This window comes from Pygocentrus nattereri, chromosome 29, assembly GCF_015220715.1.
Source record: "Pygocentrus nattereri isolate fPygNat1 chromosome 29, fPygNat1.pri, whole genome shotgun sequence".
In the NCBI taxonomy this organism is placed as follows: Eukaryota; Metazoa; Chordata; class Actinopteri; order Characiformes; family Serrasalmidae; genus Pygocentrus; species Pygocentrus nattereri.
Window position 1 is genome coordinate 16,436,770 of NC_051239.1, and position 10,890 is coordinate 16,447,659.

The 10,890-nt window shown below is 40.9% G+C and overlaps 2 long non-coding RNA genes across 2 annotated transcripts; both read left to right on the forward strand.

Annotated features, from left to right (window-relative positions):
• Positions 1-281: 281 nt before the first annotated feature.
• Positions 282-4,120, forward strand: LOC119262825. The gene is made up of 3 exons (XR_005129939.1): positions 282-963; positions 2,169-2,270; positions 3,442-4,120. It is a non-coding gene; the product is annotated as an uncharacterized LOC119262825 (long non-coding RNA).
• Positions 4,121-7,057: 2,937 nt separating this feature from the next.
• Positions 7,058-8,846, forward strand: LOC119262842. Its single transcript, XR_005129960.1, has 3 exons — positions 7,058-7,094; positions 7,696-7,726; positions 8,562-8,846. It is a non-coding gene; the product is annotated as an uncharacterized LOC119262842 (long non-coding RNA).
• Positions 8,847-10,890: the final 2,044 nt, after the last annotated feature.

Sequence of the window (10,890 nt, forward strand, 5' to 3'; positions counted from 1 at the left end):
CTAAAACTGGACACTTCCAGTCCTACAAGAGAACCTCAGAAGTGCACTGTACAAGCATTTTATTTGGGTCACCATATCTGATGATCGATCATCTTGAGAAATCATGCATTAGAGAAGTTCTTATGGTCAGCAATAATTAACCAACTACAAAATCCAAAGAAAGTCCTGCCTTCCTTAGTTACTGTTGCTACGTCCATCATCCTTTTAGTTCTGGTAACCTGGTAGCATCTGTAACACTAACAGACTAAAACACTGAGATATAAAGAAGAATTCAGAAGCTCACAGAGCAGTAAGTCTGGTAACATGTAACATAGAAACTGACTGTAAAACACAGTGAAGACTTACATGTTTAAAACGGACAAAATATGAATGCTGGCCAATTTAAAGTGAACAAAAAATGGGTTGAGGAAACCGTGTTTACATTAGTCACACCAGCAGATTTGTTTAGTCCAGGGTGTCCAGTCTGATCTGCAAAAGGTTGACGTGTCTGTAGATTTTCATTCTGACTAAACAGAAGCTCACCTGAGTCCACTTGTTCAATCAGTTGGTCTCAGTCTTCAACAACTGACCATGACCTGTGTTACACTGAACATAAGCTGTCTGTGTTACATTAAACCAACACTGCTACATCTCTAAATAACATGAAGCTGAAAGTCTAAATTCTATCAGCTGAACTTTGTTCTTCATCAGCAGTAAAAGTCAAACCTACAATCACCTCAAACCCTGAAGGAGCTGCACTGACAGGAAACACAGTGACTCTGTACTGTAAACTCCATCAGTCTGCTGGATGGACATTTTACTGGTCCAAACACACACAGAGCTCTGAGAAGGAGACCATCACCAACGTCCACACCATCAGCTCAGTTAGACTCTCTGATGGAGGTCAGTACCAGTGCAGAGCTGGCAGAGGAAACCCAGTCTACTACACGCACTACAGTGATGCACTCTGGGTAAACGTTACTGGTGAGTAATGTTATACAGTATTAATTGTATAATTGTATTATAATGTTATAAAATGTTATACATGTAACAATTTGTATTTATAGAACTACATTTTGGAATATTTTAAAGTGGCTAATTTTCCTACTTAAAAAGTTCAACATGAAGTAGAATAAATAAAGGATGAATAACAGGTTACTGACCCACTCTTAACACTAATCATTGGGGAGCTGTGACTAGATGACTAGATTGGGGTGAAATAGACTAACCATTGGGGATCGTTACATGACAGAAGGACCGACTCTCCGCAGCCCCCACACGAAATGCAAACGAGATTAACACAAAAGGGCAAGGGAAACTTTAAGGGATTGTGGACTGGAGGTTAGGGAACTGGCCTTGTGACCGGAAGGTTGCCAGTTCGATCCCCAGCACTGACAGTCCATGACTGAGGTGTCCTTGAGCAAGACACCTAACTCCCAACTGCTCCCCAGGCGCGTGTGTGTGTGTGTGTGTGTGTGTGTGGTGTTTCACTTCACGGATGGGTTAAATGCGGAGGTGGAATTTCCTCGTTTGTGGGATGAAAAAAGTATCACTTAACTTAATGAAGCAAAGGTTTCTTAGTGTGATGCCAAAGATGAAACACTTATTTAAAAAATCTTTCTTTCAGTGGTTCTATGGAGAACGGGGTATATGGGATATGGAATGTAAGTTTAAAGAACCCCTGTGTAACATATAAAGGTTCTATGCACCATTTAAATGTATTTTCTAGCACTACATCCAAACCTTGAACCATTCAGGAACCGTTATTTTATCCAGGGAGAATCCTTCAATTTACAATGTTTAAAGGTTCATTAAAACTTTAAAAGGCTCTTAATGCTCACAAATCTCTTCTCCAAACATGGTTCTTTAAGACTGTAGTGGTTCTACTATGGCATCACTCAAACAGCTCCTTGGCACCTTTTTATTTTTTTAAGGAGTATCAAACAAATAAAGTCTGAATACTGTAGGAGCTCAGGAGATTCATTCAAACAATCCTGTAAGCCTGTTAGGAGGAAACACCCAGAGAGAGGAGAGTCACCAAAGAGTGTGTTCTCAGTCAGAGGTCTGCTGCTTTAACAGAAAACCTCTAATCATTATCATTTAGATTTTCATTAAAATGCGTTCAGCAGTATTTTTTGTTCTACATTACAGTGATTTTATTGTTTGTGTATCATGTTTGTCCCATTCAGGAGCTCCAGTCTCAGCGCTCAGTCTCCTCAGCCGTTTAATGGCAGTGTCTCCATATTTGCTGGTGTCCATCGTGCTGGGGGTCAAATGCTACAGAGCTCGAGGTAAAAACTCAGTCTCCCTGTGTGCTTCTTCAAAGTGCCAGTAGTGGGTCACTTAAGCTGGGTGTAAACTACACAACTAGGCTTTTACCAAGATTTCAGAAATGTAGATCACTCACTGAACATCAGTCTTTCACACAATTTCCTGTGTTTTTGCTGTGATGCTGTGCGCACTAGATGAAAACACAAAAACAGGGCCACCAAAACACACTGCAAACCTCAAACCTCCACCATTATCATTTGGAACCAACAAAGCTAAACTGGACTGGAGCTGTATGAGCTCGAGAAAAGCAAATGTCCTTCTATTCCACAAGGAGAGCTGGAGAGACATTTTACTGCAAACCAGCAGCTGATTCAAACGCTTTTGTGTGACTTGAAGCCTCACCAACACTATTACAGTGTTAAAAAGTAGCCAGAAGAGGGTTAATGACTCTTTATTGCCTCTCTGCATGAACATTAATAGGAGTTTCCCTCTCAAAGCACAAAAGACTGGGATGATATTATTACAATGAAGCACATCTTCTGGTTAATTAAGGCTGACTGTAAAAAATGACTGCATTCTTTAATGCCTGTGAGAAGCTGGTCATATTACTGCCTTTAATGTGGTTATTTAATGAGTGTTGATGCTGAGAGAGAAAAGAGAGTTTAACCAACACCTTTATTTTCATCTTTGATGAAGAGAATCATTCAGAATGCTCTGTGTCAAATTATTCTTAATTTGATGCAAAAAACTCGAACATTTAGTTTTAGTGAACTTTAAAACAGTATTTCCTGATTCTGTGGATAAATTTCAGACATTTTATAATCACTGAAGAGCCTAAAGCGCACATTTGGTCTAAATAGTGATTTTCTTTCTCAAGCTATTGTGAACCTTTTTTATTTCTGCTATCAGTGCATTACTAAAGCTACTTGTGACTTTGTTCATGTCGTGGCCACAGAAAGGTCAAGGCTAAGGCTGTAGGAAGGCACTAAGTCAGTAGGAAGGCACTTTGCCCCAACTAGGCTAGCCTCAGTGAGCTAAATGACGCTACAGAGTGGTTTGTAAGCAGTCAGAGAGTGGAATACATAAACATTATGAATAAGTTCTTCATTTATTCTTAAATGCTCTGAATCAGTGGCTGAATAGACTCTTACTGAAGACTGATGTGAAGTGTTGATCATTGTGTTTTCACAGCTGGACCTGATGAGGAGAACAGAACATAAGAACAGTGAGGGAAGCTGGAGCGTCTTCCTGAGTGAATACCAGGATTTTACATTCTATATATTTTAATGTGCTTTAACAGCCAATCAGAGATTACTCAGTCTGACAGGTCAGAAAAGAGGCCTTATAACATCACGGCTGTGATGATCTACGACCAAATCACGGCCGTGCTGTTCTTTTGCAACAGCGCACTGACTCTCGTGTTCTATTGTTTATTAAGCTACAATCTCTTTGGCCTGAAAAGATGAAGCTCCTGAACAAAAATGAAGAGTCAGAAAAACCAAATTCATTCTAATTATTCAGGCCAGAACTATGATAAATATTTATCTTATACTCTTTATACCTACATTTCTTTGTTAGTTTTAAGTTGTTAATTAAGTGCGTTTCCTCTTTGATCTTCCTGTCCTTGATATTTATCTTGGTTAAGCTGTTTGTACTATAGAAATATTTGTTTTCAATATTTATTTTTACTTATTTTTCACTTTTTATTCTTTTTATATATTTTTATCTTACTTCATTGTCTTTATCTTTATCCTCAGAAATATGATAAAGATACCTGAAGTGTGATTTGTTCTTTGTAAACTTTCTAAGAAATGTATGTCCTGATTGGTCAATGTTTCAATAAAGACAGAATGAATAATTTGAATAATAAGTTGTGTTGTGTTAAATATCTTGATTGAGGGTCCAGAGTCGGGTAACTGCACTTCAGAGCTTCTATGGGCATCACAGCACCATCTGTTCACATGGGTTTAAGAGGATTTTTGTTCTACATTCATCCTTTTTTTGTTCTATTTTCACTTTATTGGTTCAGTTTTCACAGAACTGTCACAGAACTGACATCCCTGTTCTGTAACATCCAGTATTTGAAAGATCAGCAATAAACAGTAGTAGTTTTCTGCCTTCACTGAAAAATTACATTTATTAAGCTATTATTGCTTCAAGTTTCTCTCGTTTTGACATGTTGCATTTTAATGCACACATAAACCAAAAGCAATGACAGACTTCTCCTGATGTGGTGGAGTAAAAAGTCAGATACTTCACTTTGAAATGTAGTGGAGTGAAAGTAAAAAGTTGCACAAAATGCAAAAACTTCAGTAAAATACAGATTCAAGAAAGAACTACTCAAGTACAGAAACTAATTTACTTAGTTACTGTCCACCACTGGGACAGGCCAGTCAAGTTCTTCTACAACAAACTCCCTCATCCACGTCTTTATGGACCTGCTTTGTGCACTGGTGCGCAGTCATGTTGGAACAGGAAGGGGCCGTCCCCAAACTGTTCCCACAAAGTTGGGAGCATGAAATTGTCCAAAATCTCTTGGTGCTGAAGCATTAAGAGCTCCTTTCACTGGGACTAAGGGGACGAGCCCAACTCCTGAAAAACAACCCCACACCATAACCCCCCCACCTCGTCCCCCCAGACTCATCCTCGGATTCCAAGATGGAGAAGCGTGATTGGTCACTCCAGAGAACACGTCTCCACTGCTCTAGAGTCCAGGGGCGGCGCTTTACACCACTGCATTCAACGCTTTGCAATGAGCTTGGATGCAGCTGCTCAGCCATGGAAACCCATTCCCTGAAGCTCTCTACACTGTTCTTGAGCTCATTTTCAGTGCATATATCCTCTTGACATGTATATATGTAATGTCTTTGGACAATGTAATTCATCAAATGCATGCATTCATAAACATTAATGGCGACATTATTAATATTTTATTGCAAATTTTGCAGATTACAATACATGTTTCCATTGTGTATCAGTCCATTTAAGATGGTCTTGAGCCCAGAGATGTCGGCAGCATTTCTGGACAGTGTTGACATAATGCAGTATATAACATACTATGGCTTCATCTCTGCAATGTTCTGTCTTACCGTGCGTTCGCAGATGCAGTGACTAAAAGTGCTTATTGGTGATGTTTAGTCAAATTGTTCTCCACTTCATGTTCTGATTTCCATGACAGAGACGTGGTTGTTTTAATGCAGCACCGTCTGGGGGATCGCAGATCACAGGTGTGCAGTTGTGTTTTCAGGCCTTTGTAGCACTTCAGCACAAGACGGGTGGACAGTATGTACTATTTAAAGCATAGTGTGACTGGCTGAGTGCTGCTGTCTGTGTGTGTCTCCAGAGTTGATATGATCTTACACTGACCGTTGTCTCTCTCTCAGGTGGGGACTTGGATTGCTGGGGCCATTTAAGGTTTGATTTCCTTTCATTATTTCTCTATTTCTATTAAAATGAAGTTTTAAATAAATTGTCCAGGATATTGGAGCACCGCTCTATACCTGCACAGTAGATTCCCTGTATGATTATAGCCAAACTGAACAGCGGCCTCTCATCAAAACAGTCTGCTATAAATATTTGGTTTCAGGTTTCATTAGATGATGACATGCTGCTGTTATACTAGAATAGAAGTGAGTCCACAAACACATATCTAACATCTTTCGGTTCACAGGCAGAACTGAGTGTTCTGGACGTGAGATTGACTGATAAAGATCAGAGCAGGTCTATTCATAGCTTATGATTTATATACTGATCTTTGTAACCAGAGATGCCTCCATAGTTTTGATGCTAATGTTTTACACAGTTATAAACTGTATTTTTACATTAAAAATTAAGACATGAGAGAGTTTATATACACACATACTTACACATTTGATAACAACACTTGTAAACACCTATAACATTATTCTTCACTTGATGGGGAAAATAAAAAGATAAAATTGAAGTAGTTTTAGGAAAACAGTGCTTTATACTAAAACCTCCTAAAGAACAGGCTTTGCCTGAATAATCACCTGATAAAGACTGATTTAAGACTGTTAAAGGCACATGTTGAAACTCTTTTGACAGCTCATCTGCTTTACTACAGCTTCTGCTACTTTATTTGTGTCACAGTGACAAAGGTGGACACAAACAGTAGGTCATGCTGGTTTTTGCTATGCCAACCACAGAGACATTGATTGGTTATTGAGTTCATGTGTGTTAAATTTAGCAAAAACTGAACAGAGAGCGAATAAAATGTTCCTTTTTCAGGAGGAAATCACGAAATCAGGAAAAACAACCCCACACCATAACCCCCCTCACCTCGTCCCCCCAGACTCATCCTCGGATTCCCAGATGGTGACATGTGATTGGTCACTCCAGAGAACACGACTCCACTGCTCTAGAGTCTCGGGGCGGCGCTTTACACCACTGCATTCGACGCTTTGCAATGAGCTTGGATGCAGCTGCTCGACCATGGAAACCCATTCCCTGAAGCTCTCTCCGCTGCTCTTGAGCTGATCTGAAGGCCACATGAAGTTTGGAGGTCTGTAGCGATTCACTCTGCAGAAAGTTGATGACCTCTGCACACTATGCACCACAGAATCTGCTGACCCCACTCTGTCACTTCATGGCTGAGTTGCTGTCATTCCCAATCACTTCCACTTTGTTATAATACCACTGACAGCTGACTGTGGAATATTTAGTAGTCAGGAAATTTCACGACTGGACTTGTGGCACAGGTGGCGTCCGATCACGGTACCACGCTGGAATTCTCTCAGCTCCTGAGAGCGACCCATTCTTTCACTGATGTTTGTAGAAGCAGTCTGCAGTCTGATTGGAACACCTGAATTCAGTGATGTCGATGGGTGAGTCAGTACTTTTGGCATTATAGTATATGTTAAATTTTCAGTGCATATTTCCTCTTGACATGTATATATGTAATGTCTTTGGACAATGTAATTCATCAAATGCATGCATTCATAAACATTAATGGCGACATTATTCATATTTTATTGCAAATGTTGCAGATTACAGTACATGTTTCCATTGTGTATCAGTCCATTTAAGATGATCTTGAGCCCAGAGATGTCGGCAGCATTTCTGGACAGTGTTGACATAATGCAGTATATAACATACTATGGCTTCATCTCTGCAATGTTCTTTCTTACCGTGCGTTCGCAGATGCAGTGACTAAAAGTGCTTATTGGCGATGTTTAGTCAAAGTGTTCTCCACTTCATGTTCTGATTTCCATGACAGAGACGTGGTTGTTTTAATGCAGCACCGTCTGGGGGATCGCAGATCACAGGGGTGCAGTTGTGGTTTCTGGCCTTTGTAGCACTTCAGCACAAGACGGGTGGACAATATGTACTATTTAAAGCGTAGTGTGACTGGCTGAGTGCTGCTGTCTGTGTGTGTCTCCAGAGTTGATATGATCTTACACTGACCGTTGTCTCTCTCTCTCTCAGGTGGGGACTTGGATTGCTGGGGCCATTTAAGGTTTGATTTCCTTTCACTATTTCTCTATTTCTATTAAAATGAAGTTTAAAATAAAATTGTCCAGGATATTGGAGCACCGCTCTATACCTGCACAGTAGATAGCCTGTATGATTATAGCCAAACTGAACAGCGGCCTCTCATCAAAACAGTCTGCTATAAATATTTGGTTTCAGGTTTCATTAGATGATGACATGCTGCTGTTATACTAGAATAGAAGTGAGTCCACAAACACATATCTAACATCTTTCGGTTCACAGGCAGAACTGAGTATCTGGACGTGAGATTGAGTGATAAAGTTCAGAGCAGGTCTATTCATAGCTTATGGATTTATATACTGATCTTTGTAACCAGAGATGCCTCCATAGTTTTGATGCTAATGTTTTACACAGTTATAAACTGTATTTTTACATTAAAAATTAAGACATGAGAGAGTTTATATACTCACATACTTACACATTTGATAACAACACTTGTAAACACCTGTAACATTATTCTTCACTTGATGGGGAAAATAAAAAGATAAAATTGAAGTAGTTTTAGGAAAACAGTGCTTTATACTAAAACCTCCTAAAGAACAGGCTTTGCCTGAATAATCACCTGATAAAGACTGATTTAAGACTGTTAAAGGCACATGTTGAAACTCTTTTGACAGCTCATCTGCTTTACTACAGCTTCTGCTACTTTATTTGTGTCACAGTGACAAAGGTGGACACAAACAGTAGGTCATGCTGGTTGTTGCTATGCCAACCACAGAGACATTGATTGGTTATTGAGTTTATTTGTGTTAAATTTAGCAAAAACTGAACAGAGAGTGAATAAAATGTTCCTTTTTCAGGAGGAAATCACGAAATCAGGAAAAACAACCCCACACCATAACCCCCTCACCTCGTCCCCCCAGACTCATCCTCGGATTCCCAGATGGTGACATGTGATTGGTCACTCCAGAGAACACGACTCCACTGCTCTAGAGTCCCGGGGCGGCGCTTTACACCACTGCATTTGACGCTTTGCAATGAGCTTGGATGCAGCTGCTCGACCATGGAAACCCATTCCCTGAAGCTCTCTCCGCTGCTCTTGAGCTGATCTGAAGGCCACATGGTGTTTGGAGGTCTGTAGTGATTGACTCTGCAGAAAGTTGGTGACCTCTGCACACTATGCACCACAGAATCTGCTGACCCCACTCTACCACTTCATGACTGAGTTGCTGTCGTTCCCAATCGCTTCCACTTTGTTATAATCCCACTGACAGCTGACTGTGGAATATTTAGTAGTCAGGAAATTTCACGACTGGACTTGTGGCACAGGTGGTGTCCGATCACGGTACCACGCTGGAATTCTCTCAGCTCCTGAGAGCGACCCATTCTTTCACTGATGTTTGTAGAAGCAGTCTGCAGTCTGATTGGAACACCTGAATTCAGTGATGTTGATGGGTGAGTCAATACTTTTGGCATTATAGTATGTGTTAAATTTTCAGTGCGTATATCCTCTTGACATGTATATATGTAATGTCTTTGGACAATGTAATTCATCAAATGCATGCATTCATAAACATTAATGGCGACATTATTCATATTTTATTGCAAATGTTGCAGATTACAGTACATGTTTCCATTGTGTATCAGTCCATTTAAGACGATCTTGAGCCCAGAGATGTCGGCAGCATTTCTGGACAGTGTGGACATAATGCAGTATATAACATACTATGGCTTCATCTCTGCAATGTTCTGTCTTACCGTGCGTTCACAGATGCAGTGACTAAAAGTGCTTATTGGCGATGTTTAGTCAAAGTGTTCTCCACTTCATGTTCTGATTTCCATGACAGAGACGTGGTTGTTTTAATGCAGCACCGTCTGGGGGATCGCAGATCACAGGTGTGCAGTTGTGGTTTCTGGCCTTTGTAGCACTTCAGCACAAGACAGGTGGACAATATGTACTATTTAAAGCGTAGTGTGACTGGCTGAGTGCTGCTGTCTGTGTGTGTCTCCAGAGTTGATATGATCTTACACTGACCGTTGTCTCTCCTTCAGATGGGGACTTGGATTAGCATCATTGTGACAGTGTGGATGGAGCAAAGCAGCATTTCTTTTTTCTCGTGTTCAGTTAATCTGTAGGGGTGGCTGTGAACCTCCAGCCCCGACTCAGCTTTCTCTGAGACGGCCGTCACCAGAGCAACGAGGAACACCTTTCTCCAAGGTTTAAGGCGATTGAGGCGGTATGCCTGGAGTGAACCTCCTCCGTTGGACCATTTGACCTCATATTTGACCTTACTCCTTGTGTGACCTCAAAGGGCTCTTGGCGCTTGGTGAGTAATTTGCAGCTCATCATGTGCAGTATTTTATCTCCCAATGTAAATTCCTCCTCTCACCCTGAAACCTCACACGCACAGATACTAAACTGTGGGAACATCTCACTGATCCTGTTTCTGTAGACTGTGAGTAAAATGTTTGTGCACTTTATCAGCCACATTTAGTCTCAGAGGCCTGAGAACAGAGAGCAGCTAGAGACGTGTCTGTGGTCTGATTTCTATTCTAATAAAGCTGCAGTAGTGACATCAACCAGATGAGGACCTGAAACCTAATGATGTTTTTTTTTTAAACTCACAATTATTACATCATTTATGCAAAGCTATAAAGTCCCGTTTATTACATGACAGACTTTTCTTCAAATATTTATAACAATACTGTTACACAGTTTCCAAGCTCATATCCTTTGTTTAAATCTAAGCACAGCCGTAACGCTGAGTCTGTTCCTTTTGGTGTCTTTGCTCCTGTGTGGTAAACTAACCTTCCTCTGGACGCTGCACTGCAGTCAGATCTCACGCTCAGATCTTTCCTCTGTGGTCTGAAGACTCGTGTCTTCAGGTTTTATCTAGGTTCACATCTTTCTGCTCTCCTTCACACTTTATGTATTCTCAGATGTGCCAGTTACCCACTAATACCCCCCCCCCACCCCCCAACCATGACAGACCCTCAGTTTTGAACTGAACACCTGCGGAAGGCAGGATACACCCTGGACAGGTCGCCAGTCCATCGCAGGGCAGACAGGCACAGACAGTCACTCACACATTCACACCTAGGGGCAATTTAGCAAATCCAATTGGCCTGACTGCATGTCTTTGGACTGTGGGAGGAAACCGGAGAACCCAGAGGAAAACCACGCAGACA